Here is a 21,083-nt window from a genome sequence, read left to right as displayed (position 1 = left end):
TTCCATTGGAGCGTAGTAATTTGCTCGATTTTTATAGCATTTAAGTATTACTTTATGTATTATTTTATATATTCTTTTATTTATGTAAGCCTGTGAGCCAGTTTGGCCTTGGGGTTAAGGCACCAGGCTAGAAAGTGGGAGGCCATGGACCTGTCACTCTCTCAGCCCAACCCAACTCACAAGGGGAGGAAGGTGTGTTGGATATGTTTGCCTCAGAGGTGGGTTTCAGCAGGTTTCTGACCAGTTCTGGAGAACCGGTAGCGGAAATTTTGAGTAGTTCGGAGAACCGGTAGTAAAAATTCTGACTGGCCCCACCCACATCTATTCTCTGCCTCCTGAGTCCCAGCTGATTGGGAAGAAATGGGGATTTTGTAGTATCCTTCCCCTGGATTGGGGAGGGAATGGAGATTTTACAATGTCTTTCCCCTGCCACGCCCACCAAGCCACGCCCACCAAGCCATGCCCACAGAACCGGTAGTAAAAAAATTTGAAACCCACCACTGGTTTGCCTCTTTGAGTTATTTGTAAATATATTAAAAGCATGATATATATGGTGAGCAAAATTATTTTTGTGCATGTTCAATGGCATATTGCAAGCATGGGCGAATGTAGTGATTGTGATTGGGCACATATGCAAATACCGTGACCTCAATTTTTTATTCATGCACAAATGTGGCAGCTGATATTTTACAGATGCACAGCATGGCTCTTGGTTTCTTTAATGTGGCCACAAACCAGAAATTCTTTCCTTTCGCTTGTGCTAATGGAAGATGCATTTCCATGTTAATCCTCCCAACACAAGTGAGAATTCCGATAATCTGTTAGTGTACAGTAAATGGGTTTATAATGCTGATGAGCCCATCACCTATTCCTAAACCAAAGTCCGATTATTTTTAAATCCTGCAAAACTGGGGCAGATGCATTTTCTTGGATGATGAGTATCTGGTTTGCTAACACCTACAATTTTTTTAGAAACAGAGTAGGAAGGCTATGTAAAAGGGACATCGTGGCTCAGTGGCTAAGATGCTGAGCTTGTCGATCGAAAGGCCCGCAGATCAGCAGTTCGAATCCCTAGTGCCATGTAATGGGGTGAGCTCCCATTACTTTTCCCAGCTTCTGCCAGCCCAGCAGTTCAAAAGCATGTAAAAATGCAAGTAGAAAAATAGGGACCACCTTTGGTGGGAAGGACAGCATTCCATGCGCATTTGGCGTTTAATCATGCTGGCCACATGACCATGGAGACCTCTTTGGGCAGGACTGGCTCTTCGGCTTTGAAATGGAGATGAGCACCGCCCCCTAGAGTCAGGAACGACTAGCACATATGTGCGAGGGGAATCTTTACCTTTAGAAAGGCTCTGTATTCTATTCATTCAGTGCCAGCTACTATTTATGGCCTGCTTTCTGTGGCATCATACCACTGGCCTCTGCTAATTAACAAATATAGCGTAGTATTAGCTAGCAACAACCCCGATCAAGGAAAATTTTGCACTTATGAGGAGCGCCTACCAGAAGGAGCCAGGCTTGCCAACTACTTCTGCCGGCACACCGCTGTGGAGAAAAGCAAGCAATCGGGGCCAAAATCAGGAACCACAAAGGAAAATCATCATCACTTATTAGGGTCATCTTAAATCTGGCATTCCAGACAAAAAGGAAAATAAAAAGCTTATGTTTTAAGGGTGTTTTTAATTTGGGGAAGGCTACTTACACCATTAAGGGACGCAGTGGCTCAGGGGCTAAGTGCTGAGCTTGTTGATAGAAAGGTTGGCAGTTCAGCAGTTCGAATCCCTAGTGCCATGTAATGGGGTGAGCTCCCGTTACTTGTCCCAGATTCTGCCAACCTAGCAGTTTCGAAAGCACGTAAAAATGCAAGTAGAAAAAATAGGGACCACCTTTGGTGGGAAGGTAACAGCATTCCGTGCACCTTTGGCGTTGAGTCATGCCGGCCACATGACCACGGAGACGTCTTCGGACAGCACTGGCTCTTCGGCCCCCTAGAGTCGGCAACGACTAGCACGTATGTGCGAGGGGAACCTTTACCTTTTACTTACACCATTAGTTCCACGCAACTTTCTAGGGACAGCTGCGGCTCACCAACAGTTCAATCCACAAGGCTCTTTTGTGCTGCTGTGCAGAGAGCCCACTGCTGAAGTGAGACAAATATTTACTCGTTCTGCCGTGGAAGTGGAGGGCACAGCTAAAATATCCATTTGATTCCACAAAACTTGCAGCTGCAAGACATTTTGACAGCTGTGGACTAATCTTACTTGACAGCTGAATTTCAAAGAGGTTGGAATCGAGTTGTTTTGGGAAAGGGGGCACAGCTTATTTTCACCCCGTTCTGCCAAAATTTGAAACATATCCAGCAATCGCTCTGTTACAGCTTATGAACAAATATTTTTTAAAATAAATCTCAAGACAAAATGAATCAAGTTGCCAGCAAAGGAGAATATTTATAGCTCAGGTTTGAAATGAGGAGCCCTTAGTACTCTCTGAGCTTGGGCAGAGAGCTAACTTGGGTAGAAAACTAACCAAGCTCAAAGAGCATCAAGGACCCTTGAATAAAGATGGTTTGGCATCAAATCCTCAAATACAATGGAAATTTATTCTCTTCAACCCTAAATCTTCAGTTCAAATGGAACTGAAGGGGCTGAACCGCAGTTGTTCTTCAGTATGCAAATAGGTGGTTTGTTCTATACCCTTCAGAAATTGCTGGCAAGGGAACCGGTTGCTGAAATTTAATTGAAAACATCTTTCTTCCTTGATGTAACTATAACTAGTTAACGCTGTATCACCTGCAAATATATATATATATATATATATATTTATTTATTCATTTATTTATTTGAATTTATATCCCGCCCTTCTCCTAAGACTCAGGGCGGCTTACACTGTGTTAAGCAATAGTCTTCATCCATTTGTATATTATATACAAAGTCAACTTATCGCCTCCAACAATCTGGGTCCTCATTTTACCTACCTTATAAAGGATGGAAGGCTGAGTCAACCTTGGGCCTGGTGGGACTTGAACCTGCGGTAATTGTAAGCAGCTGCTGTTAATAACAGACTGTCTTACCAGTCTGAGCCACAGAGGCCCTTTTCCTTATTGGTTTTTGGGGAGTATAAGAAGATAATTCACGTCAAACTACTCTGAAACATTGACTATGTTTCCTTTGTTGGTTAAGACTTTAGTTTCTTTTTGATAGAAACTGAACACTTCAGTACAGGGGTGAAATGAAAAATTTGTTGCTACCAGTTCTGTGGGCATGGCTGGGGGTGGTGGGTAATGTGACTGGGTGGGCGTGGCCAACTTTTTTTTTTTACTTTTAAACACATTTTTTCTACAACCTCTTTGGCCAAACAGGTTGTAGAAAAAATGTTTTTAAAAGGCTCCTCTGACGATCCCAGCTGAGTTGCCTGATCATCAGAGGCTTTTCTTTTCTTTTAAAAGCATTTTTTTTTGCCTTTAAAAGAAAAAAAGCCTCTGATGATTAAGCAACTCAGCTGGGATCGCCAGAGGAACCTTTTGAAAGCGTTTTTTCTACAACCTCTTCGGCTGAAGAGGTTGTAAAAAATGCTTTTAAAAGCCTCTGATGATCCAGTTGAGCCGCACGATCATCAGAGGCTTTTTTTTTTAACTTTTAAAACCATTTTTTCAGCGGAAGAAAAAATGCTGTTAAAAGTAAAAAAAACCAAACCTCTGCTGATCGCGCAGTTCAGCTGGGCATGGGGGGGGGCAGGGATTTTTGCTACCGGTTCTCTGAACCACCACCCGCCATCGTTACCACGATCCGGTCCAAACCAGGAGCATTTCATCCCTGCTTCAGTAGCTGTAATTGTTGGCACATTTATCTGAAAGGGTGGCTGGCATAATGCCAGATGGAAGTTTGGGAGAAGATTCTAATTTTTTTGTTCTTCTACATTCAAATGAACCCACTGCTTATTACTTCATTATTTGAAAATGGGATAGGGCCATGATGGCGAGACTATGGCACACATGTCACAGGTGGCATGCAGAGCCATATCGGTGGGCACACAAGAATTGCTCTAGCTCAGCTCTGGCGCACACATCTGATTTTTGGGCCTTCTGGGCTCACTGGAAGTCAGCAAATGGGCCGTTTCTGGCCTCTGGAGGGCTTCCAGGGTTGGTGGGGAGGTCTGTTTTCACCCTTCTCAGCCTCCAAGAAAACCTATGGAGCCTGGAGAGAGTGAAAAACAGGCCTACCGGACCCACTGGGCAATCACATGGCAAAAGGGGGGAGAGCGCAGGGGGTTATATGCGCATGCACAGGGGGTGGGGCGCATTGAATTATGGGTATGAGCACACACCCACATGACAACCGCCCGTACTCTCCCTGCTTTTGGCATGCAATGGCAAAAAGATTAGCCATCACTGGGATAGGGCATGTGTAACATTAGGCAAATCTGAAAAGTTTCTTTTAATTTATTTGAGAATGGAGGTGCAATTAGCTCTGTAGTCTAATTCTGGCTGTAATGGAGGCATTTCTCAAAGAAGGCAACATCAGGCCTGTTTCATGCACTAAAAGATTCTTGAGTATTGTATTAGCTTATTAGTTAAAGGAGCAGCTGGCAAAAATCCACCATCAGTTTAATGGTTAAGATAAATTCAGGTCCCAAACATTTGATATGTTCCTTCTGAGGGGAGCACGGCTAACACATTCATTCCATTCTTCCAAAATCTAAAGGGGAAAGGGGTCCAAAAAAAGTAAAGGAGATGGCCATAACTGGGTCAAAATGCTCTCCCTTGATATATGAATGAAATATTGAAGCCCACACAAAAAAATTGATTTTCATTGCACAGTTGCAACTGTTTTTTTAAATTATTCTCTTTGCATCTGCAAGTGTTTCAGTGATTAATGCTTCATTGCCTGCAGACAAAATTATTTTTGTTGTTGCTGCTTTAAGAAATCCAAAAGCAGATTGAAACAAATTGGTTTGCTATCTAAGTCAAATGGAAACCTGCTATCCTTGGTCTCAAATCTTCAGTTCAAATTGACTGACTGTTGCTTTTCACTGGGCTTATCAAAGGGGGCATTGGGAGAAATATATGGGCCCTCTTCCTTCTTCCATATGCAGATGAGCAGCAGAGGCATCTGGGAAATTTATAATTGCAGCAGCCTGGTGGTGAACAGGAAACGGAGAAGAATTGAGGAATGAAGAAGGGAAGGGGATATCGGCAAACGTGAGTGGAGTGCTCCGGAGTGCGGGGGGGTTTTTTCTCCCCTGCGACTGGAAGGAGTACGAATCACTTTGGAGAGAGGAGAACTTAAAATAACAAGATTACCGGTTTTGTGGAGCTCTGGAGAGAAGAGGTGATGGAGAAATTTAGGAGGGAGGGTTTGAGGCCCCCCCTCCCTCTGGGGAACAATGGTGGCGTCCAGCTTCCGCCTTCACTATGAGAATCTTGATGACATCACTTCCCTTCGGTTTCCTGGTTGACTAACTGTACTCTGGACTCGTTGCTCCTGTGAGTGCCCCCTGGTGGATCCGGAGGAAATTATAAGGATACTGTGCTTGCCTGAGGACTTTAAAAAATTTTTTTTAATGGCAAAAGGTCAGAGACCAACTGCTGGAGAAATGGAGAGAATTTTGGAAAAGTTATCTAATATGGACAAGAAACTGGATGAAATAAGAGCGGAAATTGTGACTATCCAAAAGGACTTAAAGGATACTCAACAAGTCTCAGCAGAAAATAAGCAGAAAGTGGAAGGTTTGGAGGGTGAGATGCGGGCAGTGCAGAAAAGAGGGAGACGACAAGCAATGCTGTGCTTGGATTACAGATGGATAAAATGTCTTATTTCCTTAGGTTTCAAAATTTGGAAGAAGTGGACCAAGAAGATTTGAGAGATGTTGTGACTAAACTGTTGGGAGAATTTCTTGGGAGAGGTGTTGATTTTATGAATTGGGATGTGGATCGAGTTTATAGAGTTAATTCACAATATGCACGCACGCATGCAGTTCCTAGAGAGGTTCATGTCAAATTTGTGAAAAGAGAGACGAGAGATGAAATTCTTAGAAAACATAGGAGTGGGGCACTGACTTATAGGGGCAGGAGATAGCCATTCTGAGGCAGATTCCCAGACAGGTACGTGAAATGAGAAAGAAATATTACTTTTGTCAAGCAAATTGTACCAGAAGGAGTAGGCTTCAGATGGCTGATGCCAGAGGGATTGATGATTTTCCGGGAGGGCATTACGAAAAAATTAGTACAATTATGGAGGCTACGGCCTATGTGGAGGAACACAAAGCCCTCCTGGAATCAGATGACCCAGGAATTGAAGAAGGGAGGTTATAGACCATGGGGCGGAGGCGGCTGCCGCTGTTGCGCCCTGGAGTTGGGTCAGGCTGAACCCAGAGTTCTGAGATCCAAAACTAGGAGGTGACAAAGATATTTGGTATTGTGTTGGTTTTACTTATTCTCTTCGTATGATATTCTGATTATTCTTGACCCTTCTTTATTGCGTATGTAAGATTGGTAAACTTAGCTACTCCAGATACCTGCTTGCCATATGGCTGTTGTATGTGTTTAAAATTTTGAGTAAAATTCTTATCACGTATAAGAAAATGAAAATTTACCATACCTGATATGTATTTGTATAAACTTTTTTTTGACCAATAAAAACTTTTTTTTGGAAAAAAAGAAATCCAAAAGCAGATTGAAACAAATTGGTTTGCTATCTAAGTCAAATGGAAACCTGCTATCCTTGGTCTCAAATCTTCAGTTCAAATTGACTGACTGTTGCTTTTCACTGGGCTTATCAAAGGGGGCATTGGGAGAAATATATGGGCCCTCTTCCTTCTTCCATATGCAGATGAGCAGCAGAGGCATCTGGGAAAAGGCACATGTCTTGCCAGAAAGAATACCGGAAGGCATGAAAACTTTGGAAGAAAACTCATCCAATAATTATTTGCTAAATAAGTATATTACTTTCTCTTGTTTTTTAGTCAAAAGTCTTGCAGTACCTGAAGGGATCGCCAATGATGATGGGAGTCACTATGGCTTGAAATAATGTTTGGAAAAATGGGGAAGCAGAAAGTTAAAGGTGGACCTTATTGACAAGAATAATTCAGTGGGGGACCATGAGTTTAGGAAAAGGAGTGCGTGGTTATCTATAAAAGGTTAGGAAGTGAGGGTTCATATGAAAGGTTGGGTAATACGGCTTCCTTCTTCTTAAGTTCGCAAGGAGATTTCTTCATCAGGGCTTGTTGTTTTTGTATGTGGAAATACAGCTTCTGATTACTATTGGCTGCTATGACCTTTTTATACCCCTGAAAATCAGGGTGTCAGAGTTAATGTTACATTATATTCCACCAGTTCAGTTGCTTCAGGAACAACAAGACTTAACTCTTGCTTGGTTGATCCCTCAAAGCTGTTTTAGACCTTTTCCTGAAAAAAGGCCATGAGGAGAGAAAAGGGCTGAGGTGGGGGAAGGAGGAGGATTTCCTCTTTCTGAGGGCAAAGAAAATGAAAATACAACCAAATAATTAAAATAAAACCTGGATCTCAAAGAAAGCTAAATCCAAATGAAAGCTAGGCTGCTCAGAGTGCGGGGGTTTTTCTCCCCTGCGACTGGAAGGAGTACGAATCACTTTGGAGAGAGGAGAACTTAAAATAACAAGATTACCGGTTTTGTGGAGCTCTGGAGAAGAGGTGATGGAGAAATTTAGGAGGGAGGGTTTGAGGCCCCTCCTCTGGGGAACAATGGTGGCGTCCAGCTTCCGCCTTCACTATGAGAATCTTGATGACATCACTTCCCTTGGGTTTCCTGGTTGACTAACTGTACTCTGGACTCGTTGCTCCTGTGAGTGCCCCCTGGTGGATCCGGAGGAAATTATAAGGATACTGTGCTTGCCTGAGGACTTTAAAATTTTTTAATGGCAAAAGGTCAGAGACCAACTGCTGGAGAAATGGAGAGAATTTTGGAAAAGTTATCTAATATGGACAAGAAACTGGATGAAATAAGAGCAGAAATTGTGACTATCCAAAAGGACTTAAAGGATACTCAACAAGTCTCAGCAGAAAATAAGCAGAAAGTGGAAGGTTTGGAGGGTGAGATGCGGGCAGTGCAGAAAAGAGGGAGACGACAAGCAATGCTGTGCTTGGATTACAGATGGATAAAATGTCTTATTTCCTTAGGTTTCAAAATTTGGAAGAAGTGGACCAAGAAGATTTGAGAGATGTTGTGACTAAACTGTTGGGAGAATTTCTTGGGAGAGGTGTTGATTTTATGAATTGGGATGTGGATCGAGTTTATAGAGTTAATTCACAATATGCACGCACGCATGCAGTTCCTAGAGAGGTTCATGTCAAATTTGTGAAAAGAGAGACGAGAGATGAAATTCTTAGAAAACATAGGAGTGGGGCACTGACTTATAGGGGCAGGCAGATAGCCATTCTGAGGCAGATTCCCAGACAGGTACGTGAAATGAGAAAGAAATATTACTTTTGTCAAGCAAATTTCAGATGGCTGATGCCAGAGGGATTGATGATTTTCCGGGAGGGCATTACGAAAAATTAGTACAATTATGGAGGCTACGGCCTATGTGGAGGAACACAAAGCCCTCCTGGAATCAGATGATCCAGGAATTGAAGAAGGGAGGTTATAGACCATGGGGCGGAGGCGGCTGCCGCTGTTGCGCCCTGGAGTTGGGTCAGGTTGAACCCAGAGTTCTGAGATCCAAAACTAGGAGGTGACAAAGATATTTGGTATTGTGTTGGTTTTACTTATTCTCTTTCGTATGATATTCTGATTATTCTTGACCCTTCTTTATTGCGTATGTAAGATTGGTAAACTTAGCTACTCCGTATTACCTGCTTGCCATATGGCTGTTGTATGTGTTTAAAATTTTGAGTAAAATTCTTATCACGTATAAGAAAAATGAAAATTTACCATACCTGATATGTATTTGTATAAACTTTTTTTTGACCAATAAAAACTTTTTTTTGGAAAAAAAGAAATCCAAAAGCAGATTGAAACAAATTGGTTTGCTATCTAAGTCAAATGGAAACCTGCTATCCTTGGTCTCAAATCTTCAGTTCAAATTGACTGACTGTTGCTTTTCACTGGGCTTATCAAAGGGGGCATTGGGAGAAATATATGGGCCCTCTTCCTTCTTCCATATGCAGATGAGCAGCAGAGGCATCTGGGAAAAGGCACATGTCTTGCCAGAAAGAATACCGGGAAGGCATGAAAACTTTGGAAGAAAACTCATCCAATAATTATTTGCTAAATAAGTATATTACTTTCTCTTGTTTTTTAGTCAAAAGTCTTGCAGTACCTGAAGGGATCGCCAATGATGATGGGAGTCACTATGGCTTGAAATAATGTTTGGAAAAATGGGGAAGCAGAAAGTTAAAGGTGGACCTTATTGACAAGAATAATTCAGTGGGGGACCATGAGTTTAGGAAAAAGGGAGTGCGTGGTTATCTATAAAAGGTTAGGAAGTGAGGGTTCATATGAAAGGTTGGGTAATACGGCTTCCTTCTTCTTAAGTTCGCAAGGAGATTTCTTCATCAGGGCTTGTTGTTTTTGTATGTGGAAATACAGCTTCTGATTACTATTGGCTGCTATGACCTTTTTATACCCCTGAAAATCAGGGTGTCAGAGTTAATGTTACATTATATTCCACCAGTTCAGTTGCTTCAGGAACAACAAGACTTAACTCTTGCTTGGTTGATCCCTCAAAGCTGTTTTAGACCTTTTCCTGAAAAAAGGCCATGAGGAGAGAAAAGGGCTGAGGTGGGGGAAGGAGGAGGATTTCCTCTTTCTGAGGGCAAAGAAAATGAAAATACAACCAAATAATTAAAATAAAACCTGGATCTCAAAGAAAGCTAAATCCAAATGAAAGCTAGGCTGCTCAGCTCAGGAATTGCCAAATGGGGCTTTAGGAGAAGACTACTCATCCCCCAAGATGTGTATATGAGCAATGTGCTCCACCTTCTGCAAAGAGGTCTAAGAAGACAACTTGGGTCTTGCCAGAAGAAATGCAGGGAAAACCTCAGGGCAGCAGCTTAGGAGTTGTTGTTGTTGTTGTTGTTAGTTGCGAAGTCGTGTCTGACCCATCGCGACCCCATGGACAACGTTCCTCCAGGCCTTCCTGTCCTCTACCATCCTCTGGAATCTATTTAAACTCATGCCTACTGCTTCAATGACTCCATTGAGCCACCTCATTCTCTGTCGTCCCCTCCTTCTTTTGCCCTCAATCTTTCCCAGCATTATGCTCTTCTCCAGTAAGTCCTTCCTTCTCATTAGGTGGCCAAACTCTTCCTTGTTTCATGTGCCAATCACTAGGCTGTGCTGTGTCCCATAGGAAAAATGGTCCCTGTTACCTGAAAAGAGGTTTAGAAAGGGTCAAGGTGGGACTTTAGCCAAGTGCTAGATTTGCTTTCTTGCATGTCAGTGAGCAGCTTGTTTCATCTGTTTTGGTGATATCTGACAAGACACTTGGGTCTTTTTGGTATGACAAAATGGCTGTGAAGCGTCAACTGGGGCTGTGTGAGAAGAATGGTTACCTCATTCACTTTTGAATCTACCTTATATAGAAATGGGTTGGAATTATACTATGGCTCTTCATAATCCGGCTCTGGACAAGAATCCTTTCCACTGGAAATTGCTTTTGTTTTGAATTTTTTTTTTTTAATGACAGATGTTGAAGGTTGGACACTAGGGAGAAATAAAAGAACTAAAGATTATAATTAAAGATGGAAGGAAGATCAGAAAATTGGTATAGTGCAGAATGAGGAAAATTTGGTAAAGCAAATTAGAAATCAATCTCAGGAGCATATAAAGAGATTGTATAATGTGTTACTTGAAATAGATTCTGAAAGGGATTTGGTAAAGGACTGTATGATAAAGTGGGCACAAAATTTTCAGGAGCCAATATTTTTGGAAACTTGGGAAAAAAATTGGGTTAGAAATGTTAAATTTACGCAGGCACAGAATTTAAGGGAAAATTTTTATAAAATGTTTTATAGATGGTATTTAGATCCTAAGAAATTATCGTGTATGTATCCAGCTATGCAAACAAAATGTTGGAGATGTAATTGTGATGGTGCTACATATTTTCATATTTGGTGGACTTGCAAGAATATTAAGGCTTTTGGATTAGAATTTGGTGGATTTTACAAAATGTTTTGAAAAAGAAGATAAAGTTCCTACCGCAATTTTTTTTATTGGGAATTATCACGGATTGTACAGTAATTGAGACTAAATTGATTTTAAATCTAATAACAGCGGCAAGATTACTGATAGGACAGTATTGGAAGAAAAAAGAATTACCTACAATAGAAGAATGGATATTGAAAGTTGCCAATTTGGCTGAGATGGCAAAAATCTTAGCCTTTTTGAAAGACAATATGCAAGAAAGATACTTAAATGAATGGAAAAAATGGATTGACTATATTCAAAACAGATATCAGACGAAGAGATATCAGACTGCCTTTGAATGATTAGGATGTATTATTTCTGATTGCATGGGGGGAGGTTAGGATTTGATGAGAAATGCAGGAGTATAACTGAGTTAGGAGGGAAAATTTTTAGCATATGTTTGTTTTATTTTTAACTATACCTTGTGTTTGTTCCCGGAAGTTGGGGGGGGAGGGGAGAGGGGGTTTTTTGAAGGGAGGGGGGAGGGAGGGGAGAGGGGGGAAGGGGCGGGAATGTTTTTTTTTTGTAAAACTTTTTCAATAAAATAAAATAAAAGATTATTAAAGGAGAAAAATACTGAAATTTGACTGTCTAATACAGAATGGAGCAAAATATTTTAACTCGGGATATATTGAAGAATGTTTGTAAAATAATGGCTCAATGGATTATTTTTAAGATTGCAGTCTACAGACAGACTGTTCAAAAGATGTTAGGGAAGAAGAATAAGTTTTAGCAGACAAAATCTTTTTGTCTTCTAGCAAAACAAGAAAGCCCAGTTGCCTTTTGAAAGAAAGCACCTTTGGGACAACCATGATTTGCATGACTGAGAATCTCCATAGACTTTCAGCAGACAAGATTGAGACTGATCTAAAATTGGATTGAAGAATGAAAGGCTATGAGACTGATATAGAAAAAGATGCTACACTGGACATGCAAAAGAAACTGGCTGATACTTAAATTTAATTAATTATAATTAAAATGTACATGCAAGTAACAAACAAAAAATGATCTGAGAATTTTCTTATAATGGATTTAAAAAAAGAGTCTTTGAAAAATTTTGTGAGATGGGACAAAGAAAAAATGGAAAAAATGGAAAGGATGTTATTTGAAGGGACTAAAGATTAAAATTGTTAAGCTAAAAAACCAGCCCAGCCCCTCAATGAGTCTTTGGTTGGCCCTCCAGCTTCTTCTTTTATTGCCTTGGAGAGGGTACAATTCAAATCTCACAGAGCAGCTCTCCAGATACCTTGTTATGCTCAAACGCACATCTGCATCTGTAGACAGGCGTGATAAAAGTTGAGACAAGAGTCTGTCTTGCTTCCATAAATCTTTGATTAAAGCTTAACTTTTATCCCCAAGGCCTAGCGCCATTCATTCTAAGGGACAATTTTCAATCTACCTGGATTAAGGGTGTTGAATCTAAATTTCTTAATCTGAGCTGCTTTCCCTCTTTGATTCTTACGATGGAACATGATCAGAAAAAACAAACCCTAAAGCAAAGGATAAGAACTGTTTAGTATACAGAACTGTTTAGGCAAATCTAGGGAAGGCCCCAGCCTTCTTGTTATCAGCACACAACAGATATGTTGCCATTGCTGCCAGCTACTCCACACAGCTAGAAACACAGACAAGCCAAACAAGCTTTCTGTCTTGTCCGATGCCATGCTCTCCCTTCTCCAATATTGGATGACAAATATAAAAATATACTATTTCCCAGAAGGCTTTGTTCCTGTGATTCTTCAGAGGCGGGAACCACAGAAGGTGTTCTTCATCATTGCCCCTTTTACAGAGACACTTGGACCAGATTGATCTTTCCTCTGATTGGCAGATATCCCTGTCACTCAGACTCAGCCTATGCCCAAATGATGCTCACAGATGAACTGCCTTTTATTGCAGCACATGTGGCTAGGTTTTGCTCAGCATCATGAAAGACCTCCCGACTCTGATGAGCAAAGTTCCTGCCTATTTATTTAGATGTATTCCATGCAAGCTTAGATATTTTCTTTTTAATCAAATTTTTATCACGTTTTCAACATATATTATCACATTTTAGTTAAATTTTAGGCACTATCACACTTTTGAAACTTTAGGTATCACATTTTATATAATTTTAGAAACTACTTCATAACCTAGAATAGACTGCTCCTTTTGGAGTTCACTCATAGAATAGAATAGAATAGAATTTTATTGGCCAAGTGTGATTGGACACACAAGGAATTTGTCTTGGTGCATATGCTCTCAGTGTACATAAAAGAAAAGATACGTTCATCAAGGTACAACATTTACAACACAATTGATGATCAATATAGCAATATAAATCATAAGGATTGCCAGCAACAAGTTATAGTCATACAGTCATAAGTGGAAAGAGATTGGTGATGGGAACTATGAAACGATTAATAGTAGTGCAGATTCAGTAAATAGTCTGACAGTGTTGATGGAATTATTTGTTTAGCAGAGTGATGGCCTTCGGGAAAAAACTGTTCTTGTGTCTAGTTGTTCTGGTGTGCAGTGCTCTAGAGCGTCGTTTTGAGGGTAGGAGTTGAAACAGTTTATGTCCAGGATGCGAGGGATCTGCAAATATTTTCACGGCCCTCTTCTTGATTTGTGCAGTATACAGGTCCTCAATGGAAGGCAAGTTGGTAGCAATTATTTTTTCTGCAGTTCTAATTATCCTCTGAAGTCTGTGTTTTTCTTGTTGGGTTGCAGAACCGAACCAGACAGTTATAGAGGTGCAAATGACAGACTCAATAATTCCTCTGTAGAATTGGATCAGCAGCTCCTTGGGCAGTTTGAGCTTACTGAGTTGGCACAGAAAGAACATTCTTTGTTGTCCTTTTTAATGATGTTTTGATGTTAGCTGTCCATTTGAGATCTTGCGATATGATAGAACCCAGAAATTTGAAGGTTTCTACTGTTGATACTGTGTTGTCAAGTATTGTGAGAGGTGGAAGTATGGAAGGGTTTTTCCTAAAGTCTACCACCATTTCTACGGTTTTGTGTGTGTTCAGTTCCAGATTGTTTTGGTTGCACCACAAGGCTAGTCGTTCGACCTCTCGTCTATATGCGGATTCGTCATTGTCTCGAATGAGACCAATCACTGTTGTGTCATCTGCGAACTTCAGTAGCTTAACAAATGGATCATTGGAGATGCAGTCATTGGTATACAGAGAGAAGAGAAGTGGGGAGAGCACACAGCCTTGGGAGCCCCTGTGCTAATTGTACAGGTATTTGATGTGATCTTGCTTAGCTTCACCTGCTGCTTCCTGTTTGTTAGGAAGCTTGTGATCCACTTACAAGTCTGTTCTGGTACCTGTAGCTGGTTTAGCTTAGTTAGAAGAATGTCTGGAATGATGGTATTGAATGCTGAACTAAAGTCTACAAAAAGGACCCTTGCATAGGTCTTTGGAGACTCAAGATGTTGTAGGATGTAGTGCAGAGCCATATTAACAGCATCATCTGTTGATCTATTTGCTCGGTATGCAAATTGCAAGGGTCTAACAGCGGATCCGTGATGGATTTCAGGTAGGAAAGCACTAGCCTTTCAAAGGTTTTCATGACTACAGATGTTAGAGCAACTGGTCTGTAGTCATTCAGTTCCTTGATGGTGGGCTTCTTCGGCACTGGGATGATGGTAGAGCGTTTGAAGCAAGAAGGAACATAGCACATCTCTAGTGATTTATTGAAAATATGGGTGAAGATGGGGGCCAATTGGTCAGCACAGACTTTTAAGCAAGAAGGAGTTATCTTGTCTGGGCCTGGAGCTTTTCCTGGCTTTTGTCTGTGAAATAGGTCCTGCACTTCCTTTTCTGTGATCACTAGGGGTTGTGAACCCAATGAAATGGGGTCAGTTGTAGGAGGCTTGGCTGTTGTTGGTGTGTCTGAGATGGGGGTTGTGGAGATAGGTGGCTGTAGTTTCCTTTCAAACCTGCAGTAAAACTCATTCAGGTCATCTGCCAGTTGTTGATTACCTTCAGCCTGGGAAGGAGGGTTGCCATAGCCGGTGATATTTTTAAGAGTTTTCCACATGTTTGCTGGTTCATTTGCTGAAAATTGATTCTTTAGCTTTTCAGAGTAGCTTCTTTTGCTGCTCTTATCTCCTTGTTAGTGCATTTCTGGCCTGATTGTACAGCTTTTAATCACCTTTTCTGTAGGCTTCCTACATGGAATGTCGTAGCTGCTTAAGTTTAGGTGTAAACCAAGGTTTGTTATTACTGTGTATTCGCAAGTTCCTTGTAGGTACACATAGGTCTTCACAGAAGCTGACATATGATGTTACAGTATCTGTGAGTTCATCCAGGTCTGCAGAGGTATCTTTAAAAATATTCCAATCAGTGCAGTCAAAACATGCCTTTAGCTTTAATTCTGATTCCTCGTCCAGGTTTTCACTGATTTAATTATTGGTTTTATGGCTTTAAGTCTTTGCCTGTAAGCAGGTACAAGGTGAATCATGCAATGATCAGAGTGTCCTACAGCTGCACGTGGTAAAGACCGATAGGCATCTTTTAGTGTTGTGTAGCAGTGGTCTAGAGTATTCTTGCCTCTGGTGGGACAATTGACATGCTGAAAGTATTTTGGTAGTTCTTTCCTTAAGTTTGCCTTGTTTAGATCTCCCAAAACAATGGCCAGTGAATCAGGGTGTTTGGCTTCAGCCTCCATGATTTGGTCAGCTAGAGTTCGTAATGCCTTGTTTACACAGGCTTGTGGTGGGACATAAACAGCAATTAGAAGAAATGAGGAAAATTCACGAGGCGAATAGTAAGGTTTGTAGTTGATAATTAGAGTCTCTAAATTGTTGTCACAGAATTTGTAAATTATGTTAAAATCTTGACACCAGGTTGAATTAATATATAGGCATAAGCCTCCTCCTTTCTTTTTACCAGATGTTTCTGGAATCCTGTCTGATCGTTCAATTTGAAATCCTGGAATGTTCAGGCTGCTATTTTCAATTGATTCATTTAACCAGGTTTCAGAGAAGCATAGGACTGCTGAATTGCGAAAATCAGAATAGTATTTGTTTAAGAGGAGTATTTCATCCATCTTATTTGCAAGTGAGCGTATATTTGTTAGGAAAATTGAAGGCAGAGGAGTTTTAGTGCGAGTTCTTAGCTTGATTAAGATCCCAGATCGTTTACCTTGTTTCCTTCGTTTCCGTCGTTTGGTTTTTTTAGTAATCCATGGCTCCGTGGGAATTGCCTCCTCCTGTGTTAGAATCTCCTCCGTGTTTGTAAAGACAGGCGGGGGTGAGATTAAAGAAAGCTGCTCCTTAAAGAAATGTTCCTTAATTTTTAGCAGATGGTCTCGTGAGTAGGAAATCCGTAGTGAGTCACAGAGAACAATTATAAATAAAGAAACAATTAGAGAGCATTTCACCGAGGCAGCCTTCGTCGGCGCCATCTTAGGTATATGGAGTCTAGTCAGATTGTTTTATAAAAAAATTTATCTTTATCTTAAATTTTATTTAAGATAGATTAATAAGTACTCAAAAGAGCACTCATGAACACATTGTTTGTACTGGTCTAGGAATGTAGAAAATTGGATGAATGAATCAATCAATCAATCAGTCAATGCATGACAAAGGGATATATATACACATAGTCCCTCACCTTACAATTTAAGATTAAAAATTCTGATGGCCGCCACCTCTTGCCTGTGATCATGATTACTTTTTGGACACATGGCAACCGGTTTACTTTTATAGCCATTTGTGGTGCACTGTTGTCACATGACTGATTATTTTTTGGGCGGAAGCCAGTGTTCACTTTGAGTGTGCACAATGGGTTTACTTAAAACCTGCAACATTTATTGTATTTTATTATTTATTTACATTACATATTTCGACTCATCTCCCTCAAAGAAGGAATTGGGGGGGGGGTATACTGTATAATGAACACCCCGTAAAGGTTGCAGAATTGAGCATAGTCATATGGTGATTTTTTAACAACCAGCATGACTTAGAATCATAAATTCTGGGTTCAATTATGTTTATAAGTCAAGGACCACCTGTAATGATCCTGCCTTTCATTATGCAATAAATTATCCAGTAATCTGAACTCTGGGTCTGGACCCCAAAGCTCGGGAACAGATCTTGTCGTTTTGCCCCCTCCCTCCTGGATTTTGACTTTTTTCTTGTTGGCTACCAATGCACCATCCTTCTCTAAATGATTATAAAATGATAAACTGTTCCTTTGACTATAGAGCACTAGGTAAAATGTCAAATGCTTAAATCTGTTGTATAGTACATGTTTGGCATCCATAGGTGCTGCCTCATAGGACCAGAGGGTGCAACTTGAAAAAAGAAACTGTGTGGAATTGTCTTGATTTTTTTGGGCAAACAATTGAATTGGAAAAATGTGTCCTTAAGATGGACTATATGAACATCCTTAAGCATTTGCAGATGTCTTTGCTGGGTTCTCCCACCCCAAAAAAGATACTTGTATAAGGATTATTCCCTATACTATTCATATTGTCTTGTATTTTGTTGTTGTTGTTGTTATGGATTGCACTAGTAGAGGCTAAACCAATTTCATTGTATACGTGATGTACAATGACAATAAAGGCTAAATAAATAAATAACTACTAAATAGTCCAATATTCTTTACCTCAAAAAAACTGTAAAGGACACATATTCTGCGATTGCCTTAGCAAGCCATGGCTGTTTGTCATGAAAAAAAGACTGGGTTGCTAAGGTCCCATAGTAAAGAATAGAAATGCTATTATTCAGTAGAACCCACTCCTGTTTCTCTGATTTCTCTTTCCTTACCAGAGAGATCTGCCAAGGTCCAGCTATTTACTTTCCTAAAGTATGTCTGTGATTTTAATCTTAACCCAAAATGTCAGAAAGGTGTCTTAAATCACAGGGGGTTGTTGAAGTTGCTGGCACCAACATGGAGATTTTCACAGTTAATCTCTTCCTTGACTTCACATTTATATTAATGCCCGTTGTTCCTCAGGCCTTCTGAGGAAGTGGTAGGCACTGGGATGGAAAAAGAAAGAAACTCAATCTTGCCTCCAGCAGTGAACAGCTGGTAGTTTAACTGCCCAGATGCAAACATAAGATGTAGAATCCTTCGTTTTCTCTTTCAAGGAGACTCTGACTCTAATGACATGTTGCTTGTCCAACTTCAACCCTAAAACCAGAGGGGAAGGGAAGGAAGTATACTAGGGAAAAGCCATCATCACAGGAAAGAGCACCAGAAAAAAAGAAAAGAAAGGGAGGGGAAGGGTGGGAGGGGAGGGGAGGGGAGGGGAGGGAGGAGGGAAGGAAGAGAGAGAGAGAGAGAGAGAGAGAGAGAGAGAAAGAAAGAAAGAAAGAAAGAAAGAAAGAAAGAAAGAAAGAAAGAAAGAAAGAAAGGGAGGGAAGGGTGGGAGGGAGGGAGGAGGGAAGGAAGAGAGAGAGAGAGAGAGAGAGAGAGAGAAAGAAAGAAAGAAAGAAAGAAAGAAAGAAAGAAAGAAAGAAAGAAAGAAAGAAAGAAAGAGAAAGATTGTTCACATTCAAAATAGCAGAATGTGAACAATCAAAGAATATCTTTGATATCATCTTGTTACTGTTTCCTTCTTTACTTCTTTCTTGGCCAAGATGCAGCAAGATGAAATTACAAACCAATTCCAACTTGTATTTTATTTGACTATATTTAAAAATAAATACATTAAACATGTGGAAGGATTCTAATCTCATAAGAAAGTGCTTTGCAAGTACAATAGTAGAAAAACAGAGGCAACATTTCCTTCCTTGTATCTTCAGACACCTGCAGTTTTTATAGGTAGAATCTCTAAAACCTTCCTCTTTTAGCAGATTCTTCCACCAGATCAGAAATTCTTCTAGTCATAAAAATTAAAGGGGATTTCTTTCCAGGAAACTGAGAGACACCTTTTGTTGGAATTCATTGTTGGAATGTATTTATATTCAACAACTATAGTAGTATTTAGCCAGTAGATGGCAGTATTTACAAGTTTGGATCTATGGTATGCTCTCTATGCTCTAGAGCAGTGATGGCTAACCCTTTTGCCACTGTGTGCCAGGAGGGGGGGGGGTCACACGCGTGTGTGCCCATACCCATAATTCTATGCACCCCACCCTCATGCATGCGCATGCAACTCTTGCCCGGTAGGCCCGTTTTTCTCTCTTACCTGTCTCCAGAGCCTCTCTATGAGTCTGGGAGGGTGGAAAATGGCTTTCCCCATTTCCCTCGAGGCCCTCTGGAGGCCAGAAATGGCCCATTTACCAACTTCCGGTTGGACAAGAAGTGACAATTTTTGCTGTCCCGAGCCTCCAGACACTCCTAGAGGGGCTCTGGAGGCTGGGAACAGCAAAAAACGTCACTTCTTTTCCAACTGGAAGTTGGTAAACAGGCTGTTTCTGGCCTGGGGAGGGATGGGAAAGGCAGTTTTCCACACACACCCAGACTCCTAGAGACTCTCTGGAGCCACGTAAGAGAGAAAAACGGGCCTTCCCCACCATCACCCAGGCTCTCTGGAGGCAGGAAACAGCCTGTTTCCCAACTTCTGTTGGGCCCAGAAGGCCCGAAAATCAGTTGGCTGGTGCACGCATGTGCACCGGAGCTGAGCTCACGTGCCCGCTGATATGGCTACACGTGCCACCTGTAGCACACGTGGCATAGGTTCGCCATCACGGCTCTAGAGTTTCCTATTTCCTATTTCCTGTTACAGATATAGTTGAGTAGTAAAGCACATGATGACTGTACTCTTTGTTTGCTCTGTGTGATAAATAAACAGAATTTCTAACACCTTTGCATTGAACTACTAATAAATGTGTGTGTGGGGGAGAAGGTATATGTTGACAATATTCCTGGTAATAATTTTAAAGACAAATTAACCATGAAATAGAAACTTAGGTAGCTAAAAATATTCAGCTAACATTGAGCAAAATTAAGTTCTTAGTGATTTCAAGTAGGGAGGGAGGAAACAATTGTTCCATTCTTCCCAAAATATATATGAATTGAACTGAAATTATTCTTCAATAGTTGTACTTTTCAAAGACTTATTCAATTTTCTGGAGAAAAATGTAAAAATTACGTATCACTTTGTTAGAGAAAATTGCTTGAAAAATACAGCTGTAATAGAAAGTGTGTATCAAGAGACTATTTAATTTGTAAGTTGGGCGGAAAAAATAGAAATGGTGCATGTCTTTAAATTTTGCTATCTGACTTTGACAATGGAATAAAGTCAAGCTGGTAAGACAAGTAAAGTGAGGAAATGATTGAAACTAAACCTATGTCGAGGTTCCAGAAAAACCTCTTCTGCATAAAAAAAACTCAGAAGCCATTGTTTTGCAGAGTTCTTTACTAGCATGAGGAGACTGGCACACGATGAGTGAAATTCCAAAACTGAATTTCCGGATTCTTTTCTCCAGTTATACAAACCCCAAGAGTCCCACCCCCCTGACCCCTTTGATGGTCATATGGTCCCACGTTCTCCCAGTTCATTTGAATATCTTCTTGCCACTCTTCCTGCAGATGTGAACACCATCCGACCTTGACCACTTGAAGAATGTTACCATACCCCTCAGCCCCCCTTCCTCCCCTCAGGGGAAAAATGTGGCAGCGTCTGGAACCCTAAAGTCTAATATGGTTTCTAGGCCTGACAACCTGGCAGATTCAAGTTTTTGAAGTTCAAAATAAATGCTTGGCTGCCCTCTCGTTCCACATGTTACAGATTGGGTGAATTCTCCCTCTGGTTTGCTCCATGTTCACAAACGTTATCTAGTTTACATTTAATAATCCAGAAACAGTCACTTTAAATGTAAACAGTTACTATAATTTTGCATTTCATTCAAGCCAGCAGTTGGCAGTTAAAACAAAATAATGAAATAGTTTTGCAGCTAGTTCCTTCCCTTGGCTAAACTTTCAGATACTTCTTGGGGGACGTACAAGTCTGATGTGTGTATGGGTGAAATTC

This window comes from Ahaetulla prasina, chromosome 1 (assembly GCF_028640845.1).
Source record: "Ahaetulla prasina isolate Xishuangbanna chromosome 1, ASM2864084v1, whole genome shotgun sequence".
Classification (NCBI taxonomy): domain Eukaryota; kingdom Metazoa; phylum Chordata; class Lepidosauria; order Squamata; family Colubridae; genus Ahaetulla; species Ahaetulla prasina.
Note: the sequence above shows the minus strand (reverse complement) of the source record.